The 16,299-nt window shown below is 43.4% G+C and overlaps 1 pseudogene; it reads right to left on the reverse strand.

The window, feature by feature from the left end:
* The window catches only part of LOC139942627 (uncharacterized), a 187,916-nt pseudogene extending 172,667 nt beyond the window's left edge, over window positions 1-15,249 (reverse strand).
* Between the last annotated feature and the right edge of the window lie 1,050 nt (window positions 15,250-16,299).

A 16,299-nucleotide genomic window follows, 5' to 3' on the forward strand; every position in this document is an offset into this window, starting at 1 on the left:
ATTTTGCTTTAAAAAAATTGCAGATGAGCAGAATACCTTGATTCACAACTTGTACTTGTATTTGCTGTGTTTAGCTGCTTTTTGTGCTTAAAAAGCTTTAGTGTAGTTTGGTCCTGTGCCAATGGCTTTTGAAGAAAAGAATCGCAGTGTTTACGTAATCAAGGAATTGTGCTTACGCTTAGCGTATTTATCAGCTTAGCAGGGAATGTGTTCTTGAGCGTCACAATTCGCAATAAGAAATGCTACAGTTGACTAATTGTGCTCAACTCCTCCAAAACTTTCACTGCGAAAACAACAGTGACTTAAAAATTTGTTTTGTATTTGCAGGAAAATACCCGTGGTTTGCTAACGTGCAAAAGTAGGCCAGGGCGACTATAGTGTTTTAGTGTTAAAGTCGCGACTACAAATTATTATTTGAGTCGCGACTACCATTTTTCTCTACTCTGTCATAATCGTGCTCAAACGTTGACTACAACAATTTTCCCGACTACCTGTCTGGTGAAACACTGAGTTGTGTTGCTTCTTACTATTTGCACAAATAATATAATGTGCACTTGCAACACTTTGCAGCACAAGTCTTGAGAATCTGTAATTTGTCTCTACAAGTGTCGTAGTTGGGTTTGAGGTGCTACTAGTCGAGTTAGTGTATTTCACTAGTCACCCAGGCCTATCATAATGGGAACTTGCTTATTAAGGTTTTATCGCAAATTGAAAAATTTCAAGAGAGGGTGCTGTTGAACCCGGACAAAGGTATAGGCGTTGCAAGCGCGAGTCGTAGAAACTGCATAGAAACCGCCCCATATTCCTTCCCAAAGTGCATTGCGGTTCTGAATCGCGATAAACCTTATGAAAAATCTTGTGCGAATGGGCCCTATGTCGTGCTCTGCGCTGGAAGCAAAGATTCAGTGCTTAGCAGAAACAGTGAATTCTGCGCTTACGTCAAGCGAAATACACTGCTTAGCATGGATTTCTTTTGTTTGTGTGCTTCCAAGCTCGCACAGTTCATTCCGCGCATGCACATTAAGCGGAAAATGGTGATCGTTGGTGCAGAATTTGGTGGTTACGTTTTCAGTAAACTCCACTCGAACTAGATCAAACATCAAACCACCAACCAAATACAAGGATTTTATCCTTAAGTAGTTTGTCACATGGCAATGGACTGGCATGAACTCAAGAAAACAACCAAATCAAACAATCCCAAGTCAAATACAAGTTTTTACATTATTCAACTAGGGACCACTCATCTTATAAACCGCCCTCTATTGACGAGTGACAGTCAAAATCCTTGCAGCATCATATCTCAAGGAGTGCAGGACCAATTTTTACACTGTCTGTAGTTAAGACTCCTTGGGGCAAACTTAATTTTGAAAAACTGTAACCTCAAGTTGACCTCTACTTCCGGGTCAACCGGAAGTGGGACCATATCTCAAGAGTTACACAACCGATTAAAAAAAATTCTTCAGTTATAGACTCCTTAGGACTTAAAATTTGTTTGGAAAAACCATGACCTCATTTTGACCTCTTCTTCCGTGTCAACTGGAAGTGGGACCATATCTCAAGTACTATTCAACCGATTTTAAAACTTTTTTTCAGTTTTAGACCCCTTGGGCATTACAGATTAGCCTTAGGTTACCGTGACCCCATGTCGACCTCTGCTTTTGGGTCAACCGGAAGTGGCACCATAACTCAAGACACTATTCAACATTTTAAAACTTTTTTTCAGTTATAGGCCCCTTGGTCATTTTAGCACATAATCCAAGCAAAAGAACACGGAACAGCTTTGTGTTTGTTCACAAACACCTAATGTCTAGTTAGGATTATTATTAGTATTAAAACAAATTGTGGTGGGGGGGAAGGAAAGAAACTACAATAAGTAATAAACGCAGGAGAGGGTGGGAATTTTTATTAATTGAAGGCTCATGAAATGTTATCAACACGGACATGCACCTACAAATAGCAAAGTACCGAGTATTTTATTGCCAGCTACCTCGGGGCCATACTCATGTGTATAACCACAAAACAAATGAAATGCATGCGTGATTCCATCACTTTTTAAAATAGTACAAATTCATTGTATGAATGTTCAAACCTTATCTCGGTCCAAAATTACTGGAAAAACCTTGCGTAATTGAAAGTTGTGTTTTTGTTTGGTTCAACTGAGTAATAATATGCGGGAACAACTTGTCGGGACATAGGGTTGTCGGCACATAGGGGTGTCGGAATAAAGGGGTGTAACCAACTTTTTTGTTGTGAACTTTCTAATCGTGTGCACAGGCACTCATTACCAAGTCATGAAAGTATAATGCGATGTCTGACCAGCAAGTGTTAAGATTACTGTAGGAGTGTGGCGTTAGATCCCTGATGGACGTTTTCTGAGGTGAGAATTTAAAAATATATCTCTAAATTTAAAAGTACTTCTTATTATGATTTAGATCAAGAACGTGTGGGCCTGTCCGCATGTGAACGCATGGCCTACTGCACGCTATCGCAGTTTAAGGGACACACAACACACACACATGACGCCACACACAGAGCCAGGGCTAGCTCTTGTGTAGTAGTAGTAGTAGCAGCCTATAAAGTTCAATAGAATCATAGTTAACTCCCTTATCATTAACTTTGATTGACAATATCCCTTGATATAAAACATGTAGATGAGCTTGGGTGAACATGTAATGTATAGCAATTAAAACAGCATGGGTTTGGTAGGCCTCTTCTTCCAAAAGAATGAGAAAACTTTGTTAAATATCTCCAAAGATTTGGTATTTTCTCCGTAGAAAATGGGTAATCGGTTCTGTTCTTCCAAAACGTTGAGTACATGCTCTTATTTTGCCCAACTGTTTGCTTACTGATCTAAAGAAGTTGGGTTACATGTTCCTGATCTCCCCAAGGGTTGGGTACATGTGCACCCCCAATTATATTCTCCCTAAATAGTGGGCGCAAGTGCTCTTATACCAAGCAGTTGGGGTACGTTACACTGTTTAACTTGGGACCGGGGTATGTCCCTAGTTTTCCCTGATGCTGACAATTTGGAAACAAAATTACCTCTTCTTGATAAAAAGGGAACACAAAAATCTAAGCAAGAAAAGAACTAAAAAATTACACTAGTTTTAAGAGCATTGAAAGCAGTGCATAGTTAAACACAGCTACTTTAAAGATAGGATAGCTATGCGTAACAGCTTTGCAACTAAATGTATTTTTGTTTTCAACTCATACAGATAATGAGATCGACAGGCAGGCAATGAAGGCGCTGACCGAATTGTAACTTATTCCCAAAATCATCCATCGACACTCAACGGGTTAAGTGATGAATTTTTCTGAAAACGAGCTGCCTTACTTTGGTCTTCTATTTGTCACTGTTATCTGAATTTGTTTTATTTAAATGACTCCAGTATATTTTGAAAATCCAATTTCATGAATCATTTGTTTTCAGAAATAATTACAATTCTTACAAACCCAACACAAAATAACAGTAACACACATGTCTCTAGTAAATAACTGTTACTCTTCTCAGTATACGGATCTGTCCTGGTGTTCGTGCGTGGTCTGTGCGTCTTTAGATTGTGCCATTACCTTGTAAACCATTACAAGGCGCTTCAAACAGTACTCATAACTCAAAAAAGTACTCTGTGTATCCTATTGTAAAATAAAATAGTAATGGTCACTTTACTTGACATTTGATTGTAATTTTCGGCGCTGTATCTTTAGAACTGAGTATTAGGACATCAACAAGTTTTATTTATTATTCTTTTTATGCCACAGGATATCACAATGCCACACTACCTGAAGGATAGACACAAGCTTCATCCCCAGCCCTTTGTGCTATCATTAGGAAGCGCCGATCTGGAGTCAAGAAATGTTTTTCAACAACCATCATAAAAAGCAGTAGACGTGTTCTACAAGGCACACTATGTGCTGAACTGCAAATACCAAGTTCGTTGCCAGGGTATGGACTTTTTTTGAAACGTGCGTGTTCAGCCAGCAAGGTGTGCAATCAAAAGAAACCGCCACACTGAGAGGTCCAAGGGCTTATCTTGCACATAAAAACGTACCTTACAAGTAATAATTAATGTAGTCGGTACTTGAGAGAATCAGATTATACATTTTTTAAATTTTTTTTTAGACATCCAAAAACCATTTCGATCGTCGTCGGTTGTTGAAACATTTTTTAGTAGTCAGCCATATTTTTGTTGCCAAGTTGCAGCAATAGACATTTGTAAACAGTAAGCTAAATGCATCAGTGACTTTTGGCTCGGAATTTGCGACATTCCAGAACTTACTTACTGCTACTGTCCAGCCAGGAGTTCCCCTATTGATCCAAATTGAACTATTGTATTTGAGATGCCAATTGTATGTGAGATGTCAAATCTCTATTCAGTGAGCCTTTGGCAGATTTCTATGAACGTGTCAGACAAGCTAACAAGTCTCCAACGATCTACGCTTTCGAGTTAGAGGCTACTTTAAGAACTGTACAAGAAAGAATGAACAGGGGACAGAGAACTTCCAACAGGAGATAAGGCAAGTCGAACAAGAAACGAAGACGGCATCACTCTCCAAATCGGAACAAGCACAATCTCAGTTTGTCCGGGACAAACCACCAACACAGCCGACAAAGCAATCCAACCGAGGCCCCACCATCAACTCTTATATTCCAACAAATAAAAACCAACACTGACGTCCTCCAAGACCTGGCACTGACTGTCAGGGAACTTGCAGAGAAAGTTGAAAAGATTACTACGCAACCATTACAACCTCTTCGTCAAAAAACAACCTACCCGACTGATGGAGTGTTTACCTGTCATTGCTGTGGGCAAAATGGACACATTGCAAAAGGATGCCGCAAAGTGCCGTCAAACCAGCAGGGCCCACGGCCACATTGCATGCCGTTGGAGCCCGACATCAAGCATCTAGTATCTTCTTCAAACACTGATTTAGAGAGTTTGCACCAGAAACTCATCAGCCCCAACAACGAGACAGTGGTAGAAGTCAACGGAGAAGTTTTACTGCTTTGATTGATTCAGGCTCTCAGATAATTGTAATCTCAGAAAGTTTGTGGAAAGAGCATCCACAGCTACAGTGCAAACTGACTCTAGTTTCTGTCATCATTCAAGGCGCCAGCGGACAGACTTTACCCTACCTAGGTGTCATTCCAATTTCACTGACGATTCTGGGTGTTGTTTACGATGAGGTTCTGGTCTTTGTTGTCCCATTTGACCCTTACAAGAGACGTGTTCCTGTGTTTGTTGGTACCAACGTCATTGGAGCAGCTAGAAGAGAATAGAACTAATCCAGAGGGAACTCGTTCATAGAATCCGTCAAGAAGGAAGACACGGCCTGGCATACTGCTTGTATCAAAACCACAGTTTCAGAACCAGGTGATCATCAAGGTTGCATTGGCTACGCCAAGTATACTGGTCGTTCTCCAGAAGTAGATGTCAAAGGTCAAAAATCAATATTTTCACAGTTTGTGTCAAATTTATTCTTATTTGACAGATCTATCCATAAAATGTATTTTTAACTTTATGTTGATACTACAAACCTAAGTAATTAACGTTTACACTTTGACCTTGTGCATATGTAAAGCAAAACGAAGTGTAAAGGTGTGATTATCTTGAAGAGTACATTTTGAGTACACCAATTGTTTTTGCACTTCCCATCCTCATTGGTGCATATATTGGTTTTAAACAACTTTTTTTAAAGGTAAATATACCCAGGCAGTTTTTGAAAAAAAACATGAAATACCACCTACATGTGGGGTTTTAACGACTCATTTTAAGGTCAAACAAGGCAACAAATTAGCATTTTTGAAAAAAAAAAAAAAAAAAATGACCCCAAGTGATAGATCTATCTATAAAATGTATTTTTAAGTTCATGTTGATATGCCAAACGTATGTAGTAAACGAATAAACTTTGACCTTGTACACAAACGTATAGCAAAGAAAAACGTAAAAGAGTCATAATCTTGCAAAGTGTACATTTTTAGTATACCAGCTTTTTGCACTCAATGGTGCGTTTATGTTTCAAACAACTTTTTTGAAAGATTAATGCACCCAGGCAGTTTTTGAAAAAAAACAGATTTGATATTTTATCGCCAAGTTTTACCCCAGGCGGCAGATCTATCCATAAACAAAAGTTTCATAATCAAAATGACATGCCAAGTCTGTGAAATTATGAGTTAATCCTTTGTCTTGTACACAAACGTTTATGTTTCAAACAACTTTTTGGAAAGATTAATGTACCCAGGCAGTTTTTGAAAAAAAAACAGATTTGATATTTTATCGCCAAGTTTTACCCCAGGCGGCAGATCTATCTATAAACAAAAGTTTCATAATCAAAATGACATGCCAAGTCTGTGAAACTATGAGTTAATCCTTTGTCTTGTACACAAACGTTTAGGAAAATTAAATCTTAAATTGAAATTTTCTCAAGAAGTGAGCATAATACAGTGTTTTTGCACTTTCTAAAATGCATATAAATATTTGAAAACAACTTTTTGTGAAAGGTCAATATACCAAGGCAGTTTTTGGTTTTAACTAAATTCATATTACACCTTCCTCATTGGTAAATTGAAACAAGAAATGCGTATGCTGATTCATGAATTAGTTTGATATAGTAGTTGTATAGTTTGACGTGCTCAGAAAATGCATGTTTGTATCAAAGTTATTTTAACACTTTCAATCTTTCCAAGTACATGTGCGCAGTTAAATACTCAACTTTTATTAGTGAATTATCAAAGTTAAACATTCTTTTTGCGGTAAAGTTTTTTCCTAGGCAGTGACACAGTCAAAGAGAACGGGAAAGAAAAAGCCATTTCGAAAGTTCATCGATAGACCGGGGTTCCACTCATACACGTCAGGTATGGGCTATTGAACAAACCTAATGTCAATTTCTTGTCAGACGTTTGTGTAGAAAGGGCAAGGGTCTACTGGAAAGATGAGGAATGGTACAGGCGGGGGTTCCTTTATGTTACGGAAGCCATGGTCCTTTAGGAGAAACAACGCTTTGAGGACACCTTAGCAGGCTGACACCCGGTTGATGCTACATGCATAGAGGCAGTCAATGGAGCGCCAAGGTGAGAGGAGGATGCAACACCACAAAGTAGCCACAGCAGAATACCAATTAGAATGCTTATCCAAGGACTTTTATTATAGACGGAGAAGATCGCAACAACAAAGATGGCGAAGTAAACAAAGACAAACCCCTCGCAAGAGGGCGCTATAACAACTACTGGCGCGACTACTTTTCTTTCGCTTAAACAAAAGAAAGAGGGGAATGAAATCCCTTAAACAGAGAACACTACATGATAAAAAGTCAACAGTTAAAAATGTCTGAGGTCCACAGAAACAATGGACGGATGTCAAGCCACAAACAGGATACGAGGAACGCAACCGCAAAAGGGAACATAGAGCCGTCATAGGGATGGACTACCCTCTGGCCCTGGGGATTATTCTGCCCCATATAAACATACAACAAAACGATCCAAAACACAATCCAACAGGAGAACGAGGTGATTAGTCCGTAACATAGTCATCAAGGTACTTGGGAGGACGAAGCAAGCGCGAAGAGCGTCGTGGTCCAAGGGAGGGTGTGTCCTGTGAAACAACTACTGGCGGTGGTTGGGGCGATTCAAGATGGGCCTCAGGTGGATAAGGCACAGACCAGGGTTCCTCAAGAGCGGTCGGAGCAGGTGTTGAAAGCTTGCTTGGAATGTTCGGAGGATCGGGAGGACTAGGTGTCGGGACGGGGTCATGGTCCTCAGTGTCATCCTCGGTGTCTGGGCTGCAGGATGGGGGAGGGACAACGTGGGACGAAGCGGGCACCTTATAGCACTCCGAGCGGTTCACGCGATAAGAAGTACTCCTGAGTTGGTTGCCCACAAACTTCTGAACGTTACACCAAACGCCTTCGATGGAGACAACTAGGTAGCGATTGCGACTGCGTGTCTTGTTGCGGTCAGCATGGAGGTACACAAGGTTGCCGATCTCGACAGCAGTTTCGAGGGGGGGCATCTTACCAGGGGCCTTAGCATGTTCACTATGAGGGTGATTGGCTGTGCGAAGACGCTGCTGCTCCAAAATAAGATGTTGATCGGAGAAGGGTATGTGGTGGTTAGTGAACTGGTCACGCTGGTACCACATTTCACGGGCTGAGAGTCCACGGGAACGAATGCGTGAATTGAGGCATGAGGTAGCAACAGAAAGGGTCACAGGAGAGATGGCACCACCCATGGGGTCCTGACGGAGCAACTCATCGATAAGTTCGCGGACAGCCTTTTCCGCCACAGGGTTTGTGTTGAGGTTTTTCACCCGCCCAAGTTCGATGGACAGCCTGTGACGTCGGAGGAGCTCGTCATTGACGAGTGATTTGAAGCCAGGCGCTGGATCAGTGCGAATAACTGCCATGGGGCCATCGAGCGGCCTAAGGCCTATGCAGAGACAAATCAGTGCATCCCGCAGAGTATTGCGGCGCTCATCTTCGATGAGGCAAGATGTGGTGAATGAAGTGGCAGTTTCCCGGAGCACGAGGATGAGCTGGCGATTACGCTTAATTACATCGGCAGCGAAGGAGAACCCAAGTGCATCTGGGGGGTCGGATGAAGACAGGAGGTGGATTGTAGATGGGACAGTGCGAAGTGCAGCGCACTGGTGGCATCCGGTTGTAACTGTGTCAATCGACTTGGCCATGTCGAGAGCAAAGAAGTAACGATGAACGATTGACTTGAGCTGGTGGCTAGATGGATGGTCGAGTTGAATGTGCTGCGCTGTGAGTAGGCCATCTAAAATTTGACGAGGCACAACGATGCATTCACGAGTTGGAGCGAGTGGAACATCGCGACGAACGACGATCAGACCGTCCTTGGCCAGGGATGCAACCTGAAGATAGCGCTTGACATCTTTAGCATTAGTGACCTTTTTTGAGGGGCGTGTCCCCTGCACCAGGTGTGCCCGGGTGCGGCGTAGATCAGGACATTCAGATTGGATTGCAGACCAGGCAGCCCGGCTCGTGAACGGCAACTTCACTTTACCTGTGAGAATATCCTGTGCCGATACGCGCAATACAACAGACTCCTCAGCTTGTTGGACAAATGAGCAAATCTGACAAGGAGGGCTCAAGCAGGCTGGGGCGTTACGGCTAGCAAAGTCAGACGGAATGTTGGCAGAGCCAGCGAGGTGGCGTACAGTCGCTTGGTACCGGCTGACAGTAGAGAGGAATGTGGAGACGCGGGGACTCGAGGAAAACTCACCGCGGCATAACTTCTCGTAAGCCTGTACACAAGGTTTGCTGTCGGTGAGGATGGCAGCATTGCGAGTCGACTGGATGAGATAAGGGCTGAAGTGCTTGGTCGATGCAGCAATGGAAAGGGCTTCAACTTCACAGGGCAGCCACGTGGGTTGGCGGCCGCGGAGTTTGGCGCTGAAGAAACCAGCGAGGCACAGCTTGTCTTGGCGGGTAACGTACAGAGTGGCGCCAATGCCATGGTTCTTAACTGCACCGTCAGTAACAATCCATAACTGGTCAGTAGGGCGAGGAAGCGTGATTGTGCGAGACGCCGACAGAGCTGACTGTGCATTCTTGAAAGCAGAACGAGATTCGTCGGACCACACAATAGAATCGGAGGACTGGCGTCCTGCTATGACGGTATCCAATGGGGAAAGGATTGAGGCACAGTTTGGGAGCACCCGCGCGAGTACTTTGTAGGCACCGATGAAGGAACGCAGTGCGGAAACTCTCTCCGGGATTGCGCATGTTGATAGGGTGGCGATACGGTGAGGGCTGGCATGAAGGGTGCCTGATGACCAGATCCATCCGAGGATAGTGGTGGTGGTCGGACAAATCACTGTCTTTTTAGCAGACAATCGTAGGCCATTGGTATAAAGGATATGAAGCACACGCCTCCAGTTGGTGAGAAGACTGTCTAGTGTGTTTCCGCCACAATAGAGGTCATCAGCAATTTTGGCGACAACACCGTCCTTGAGAAGATCACCGAGTACGCGGCACATGAGCTCTTCAAGGGCTGTCTCGGAGCCTGGCATGCCCATGGCTGATCTGGTGTAGACACGGATGCCGCGGAAGGGAGTGGCGACTCCGCAATACTTCATGGAGGCTTTTGAAAGGGGGATCTGATAGAAGGCATTGGTGAGGTCTGTGGCAATGATGTACTTCCACTGTGCAATCAGGCGTAAGGTGGAATTGACGTCAGGCATGAGAGACGGCTGTGGCTTACTATAACGGCCAACGTCAGCAAAGGCCGTGACCAATCGAAAACCGCCATTGGACTTCTTGACGAGGAATGAAGGGTTGAGGTATTCCACAGAGATGCCGATGTCCTCGGGGCGAGCAAAGACACCTTTTTTTTCAAGCTCGTCGAACTTCTGCTGTAGCTCCAACAATTTATCACGTGCATACTGGGGCAGGCGGCCTTTGCGCTGTGGAGGTTGCACGGGACCCATGTTGACGACAGCCTCGAAGGGGCCGGAGGCACCATTGTACCCTTTGTATTCGGTATCAAAGACTTCGTCAAATTCAGCCATAAGAGATGAGAACAGTGCTCTGGTGTCGTCAGGCAAATTGTGGTCGGGGTCCAAGCTGGCGGAGTGTGAATGGAGTTGAGCGATGGCAGGGCGGGCCTTCGGAGTGACGTGAGAGGGCACACTTTGTTGTACTACATCGGGTGACGGGGAAGGGGTGAAGACGGGGCAAACTTGGCAGAAGTGCTCATTGCGTTTGAGAACTTGCGGTTCTGTTGACGAGTTGAGGATGCGGATTCTTCCAGCGACGGAAGTGAAGATGTCGGGGGGAGGCCACAGCCGCGATGACTGATCGGGTCTTGCCCTGGCTGTGTCCGTGCGAGGCTCAAGAGCAAAAAGTTCATCATTTGATATGTCTTTTGGTAGGGTTAGCTCAATGAACTCCCCCGGCCAAACCGTGGTGGAAGAGGTGGGTGCACGCAAAACGTGTGCACGTCGTACGGCATTGCTTGTCGAGGGCCCCTTGGGCGAGCCATATGTTATTGCGGATCCATCGCCAAGGGTGATGAGACGTTTGGCAGGGCGGATTGCGATATCATTCACAGACATGAATGGCGTGCCGGCAAGGATGTCAACATCAAGGTTATCAACAACCAAGCCCTCGAACATGAAGGTATGGTTGTCACGAGTGAGTCTGAGTCGAGTTTCACCAGTGATGGTGAGTGGTGAAGAACCATCAGCCTGGTGAGCAGATTGGGAGCTCTCGGTAATATGGGCACCCAGGCGCTTTGCTGTGGATGCACGAATCATATTGCCCGTGGCGCCGCTATCAATGGTGACACGGGTGGTATGATGGCCATAAAACATGTCCATGTAGGGGGATTGGTTGATCTGCACTCGGAATGACGCAGGGGCCTCAACATGGGGAGGTGGGATCGAGGTGCATGAATCCCCATCATGATCCGACTCAATATCTGTGGGCTGGTCATCAAATATGTCCGCAACTTGTCGGGCTCTCACGATGTACTTACGGTCATGTTCTGGTAAGTATGTGCATTCGCTGAGGAAGTGGCGGGTGTCACTGCGACCGACTTGCTTGCAGAGAGGGCATGTCTTCTGGGGACGTGCAGGACGGGGCTTTGAGTTGGGGGGGAACCGGCCGCTGGGGGCAGAGGTAAAAGAAGCAGTACGAGGTGTGTTCAGTGGGCGAGTGGTGAAGGCTCGCATGGCCTTAGCATCGTCACTGTTATGCACTTCATCTAGCAGTGAGTCCAAGGCCTGGGAAATTTCCGGTTTGATTGAAGCTAGGGTGCGTGACCGTAATTCCGTCCCGTACCGTTGTTTGACAAATTTTGGTAAGTTGGTGTGGATAAGGCGGAGCCAAGTGAGGACAACAAAATTCTCAAGGGAAGGGGAGAGCTCCTCATCTTCAGTGACTTCTTCCCCATGGTGGGAGATTCCTCCATTGCACTGGAGCAAATTATCCTCAACAAATGCCATGAGGCGCTGGTATAAGTCCTCTGGGCGTTCATCCGGTTGGAGGTGGATGTCAGCAAAATCGAGTAAGTGTGCGCCAGTAGACTGGAAGCCATAATGGAGGCGAATCACTTGCCAGATATTACAGATTGATGTGGACGATTTGATAATGGTGTTACGTGAGATAACAGGGCAATAATTTGCAATCTGGCCCAGCATAAGCTCAAGCATGTTGACTTTCTGTTGAGCTGTTTTACGTTGGGGCAAGGGGATGTCATCGGCATCATCAGTGAATCCACGGAGGGGAGAAGTTTTGGCCTTTTTCTCCCACTGTGAGCCATCGAGTAGAAACGGAGCAAAATTCTGGTCGAGGGAGAGAGTGTAGTGCAAATTCTGACGCCAATTTTCGAAAGAGTTCACAGTTTCAATTTTATTCAAGCACCACTGTTTTGGTGCCCGATGTGTGGTAGCCATAGTAAGTAAGGCGGTGAGAATAATGGCTAAAAGGCAAAGCAAAATGTATGGTACGATTAGTCAAATGTATCTTGACTGCACTGCCGCTCACCTGTATAGTGAACTGAAAGACCACGTTGTGACGAACCGGAGATCCGTTGCGTTGGAACGGCGTCGAGAAAACTGCACTTTCTTTCACCTTTATGGAAACGAGGGACGTTTCAGAACGCTGCCACCACGCCAAGGTGAGAGGAGGATGCAACACCACAAAGTAGCCACAGCAGAATACCAATTAGAATGCTTATCCAAGGACTTTTATTATAGACGGAGAAGATCGCAACAACAAAGATGGCGAAGTAAACAAAGACAAACCCCTCGCAAGAGGGCGCTATAACAACTACTGGCGGAGGATAAGAGTGATTTGCAGGTGGAGAAATGTCAATTTTGTGTGTACAAAAGCGTCAGGACCTTGGAAAGAAATGCATATTAATTTCCCGATACGCGCAGTAACTGAGAGACTTGCCAACCTGTAAGGCAGCTTACATGCTCTTAAATGATGCGGCACAGCCTCTCCTACATGACCATTGGGAAAAGAAAGTCTCCGAAAAGTTAATATGTTTCAAGTCAGGCTCCAACTTTTTGGTAAATAAGGCGAAGAAGTGTCTGGAGATGTTACCGCCAACAACAACAGATGCACTGAAACTTCAACAGCATAAACTATGAATACATGGACGTCTCATCTCTCACACTTACACAGACACATGAGCTTAAAATAAAGAGTGGGGTTATCTGGAAGGCTACCCCTATCTCAGATGGTTGATTTGAGCTAATTATATTAGGGTGCAAATCAAAGGGCACCAAGTCAAACTGTAAAACTACGTCAAACTGTTCTGCGTGAATAGCATACAAGTACCTTCTTGTTTCATTTACTACATGAGAAAGTTTGATATGATTTATTTTAATTTAATGCCTGGGTATATTGACCTTTAAAAAAAAAATGTTTTTCAAACCATTATATGCATTGTGGGGATAGGAAGTGCAAAACACTATATTGTGCTCAAGATTGAGAAAATTGCAATTTAAAATTTAATTTTCCTACACGTTTGTGTACAAGACAAAAGATTAACTCATAATTTCATAGACTTGGCATGTCAATTTCATGATGAAACTATATTAAATGGATAGATCTGCCGCCTGGTGTAAAATGTTTACATTTTTTGCACTTTTTGACCTAAAAATGACCATACAAGAAGCTGGCGTTTTATTTTTTTGCCTGGGTACATTAACCTTTCAAACAAAAGTTGTTAAAAACATTTATTGTGACGGACAGTGCCGGGTGTATGTTATAAATTATGTAGTTATGAGCATGCGCTAGTTTATGCACGAACTGCGCATGCGTTGGCTTGCGGAGCACGCTGGTACTCTTGGACCGAGCGTGCATCGTCAGTCTGCAGCGAGATTTCGAGAGAGAAACAGGTACGTTCTTTTACTCTGATTATTACCCAAGTGTTATTTGTTGTGCAATGTGCGCTAGCGTGCGTGAGTTATTGCAAGTTATATACAGCAAATTGTAGGTCTCACTGATTAGCTGAAAAGCTTGGTGCTGTTGATCGTGAGAGTATTTCTGGGCGAAAGGATTGACGGAAGCTGAGTGCTTGTGAATTTTTTTGGGGTAGCAGTCCGTTGCTGAGTGAGCCAACGTTAGTTTTGTGGTTGACTAGCAGGATTGTGGTTTAGGGTATCTGTGCGAATGTCTCATGGGATTCTACAGGCGCTGCCGTGGAACACTGCTTTTGTGGTTAACCGGCGGCGTGGTTGACTAGGCGATTGCTGGCGCTGCTTACGCGCGAGAATCACGGGTAATAGTTGAGTAGAACGTAGGTGTCTTTTGCAAGTAACTGGTACTTTATTATTTAATGTTCTGTAGCTCTGTATTTATCTACAAATTTAATTGGCATATCCAATAGCTTCTCTAGTGATTTGGTTTTGTCTTGGATTTGGTCTGTCTTTTTTTAATAGTTGTTTTTAAAGTCAACTCTTACGAGAATTTTGCGTATAAAATAAACAAAGTTTTGTCCAGGAATGTATGCAAACCTTAATTATTTTATATTTGACACACTAACATTTTCCATTTTAATTTCATTCCTACTTCTGATTCTCATGATGTACCGTTTCTCACAATGTTTTATACCATCAACCTCTCCACATTACTCGTAATCAAGAAAGGTTGTATCCTAATAATTATTTTGAGTAATTACCAACAGTGTCCACTGCCTTTAAGTTTCTATGCACCAAACAAGTTTCTATGCACCAAACAAGTGGTCAATCCGAGTGTTCAGTTTCGTTTTAGCTTCATATGGTTTACTACAGTGTAGCAGAAACCAAGTACAGGAAAAATATCAAACCAACTTAAATTTTCCAAAGCAAAATTTAAAACAAAGATTACCAATCTGATTTATTTGTTGTGGTGAGATGGCCCTGGCGTGATTGATGCCATGATTTAATCTGCGGACTGCATTTTTTCTTTATGTTTGCAGATTACCTGAGAAGTCGTTCGTGGGCTGCAAGAGAAATATTATCCGTCATATTTTCCAGCATGACCTTCATTGGAACCGCAGCCAATGCTTCAATGACTTTAACCTGTTGATGGAAAATGCAGTTAACTGAATTTTTGTTTAAAGTTTGCAATTATGCATATTGGTGGTACTTACAGTGCAGCATCGGTGAACATGGTTGCCCACAAACCACTTCCCGTGGTGGGCCTGTCGCTGAACATGAAAAGAAACGCTGACAAAACTTTTTCCAAGGAGCTGACAGCAGGACCAGTTCCATAGGCAAGGTCAGCATGATTCATTGCTATCACAGTAGTAGTTGTTCCTCTGTAGAAGCCCTAACATCCTGTTGACCTTGGAGCTTATTTGACTAATATGTGTGTTGACCATTTTAGGTCGTGGCTGAGATCAATCCTAGGTATGGGTGATGTTTAACTTTTGCAAGTTTGAGTGGCCAATTTTGGTAGTTAGACACAATTTTTGTTCTTATGTGTAACCCTCAGCAAGAACACTTGGTAGTGTTGAAACAGAGCTACCAATCAGTTGAGGTTATTGATGTAATTTCGGAGTACTAGTTCTGTCATTCATTCATTAATTTTTATTTTAAAAAAAGGAAGCACAAAGCTGAATAATGTGGCATTACAAGATAACAATATTGATAAAAATAGCAGATAAAACACACAAAAAATGCACCACCGCGGGGTACAAAGGAACATTATAAAAAGACGACGACAATAAGTAACAATAAATATTATGCACAGGGTGTTGGGGAACCCTCTTATAAATTGAAACCCCACTATGGAATAAACCACGTCAATCTTAGTAGGCACATTGGCAGGACGGACCTCAGCAAGGCTTAGATCATCAACATACTTGAAACTAAAAGAATTGGTACTTATAACGCCAATGAATGCAATGGGTCCCAACTTCGTACAATGTGGAACTCCACAAGAGATGGATTTCTCATTCCAATAGGGCAAAACTCTCTGAATTGCAAAATTGAGATCGACGCAGTCAAAAGCCTTGGAAAAGTCCGTAACTACCAGCATGCCAACTGTATCGGCTTTGTCAGTACCCTTGTAGAGCACATCAAGGAGTTTGATTAAGCAGTGAGTAGTTGATGACCCCTGTACACTACCATATTGGCGCTACTTGTGTGTCGCAGGAATGAGCCTTGAGGAACCCATGCTGATTGTCTGCCAGGACGTTATGTTTTTCGAAGTGAACCATTATGTGGTGATAAAGACATTGGGTCATATGAATACAAAGTAGTAGTTACTTTTACTTGAAAATTTCAAGTATTTACTACCATCCATATGAATAAAAGGAAGTAAAAACTGTTACTTAAAAGT

This window comes from Asterias amurensis, chromosome 10, assembly GCF_032118995.1.
Source record: "Asterias amurensis chromosome 10, ASM3211899v1".
Classification (NCBI taxonomy): Eukaryota; Metazoa; Echinodermata; class Asteroidea; order Forcipulatida; family Asteriidae; genus Asterias; species Asterias amurensis.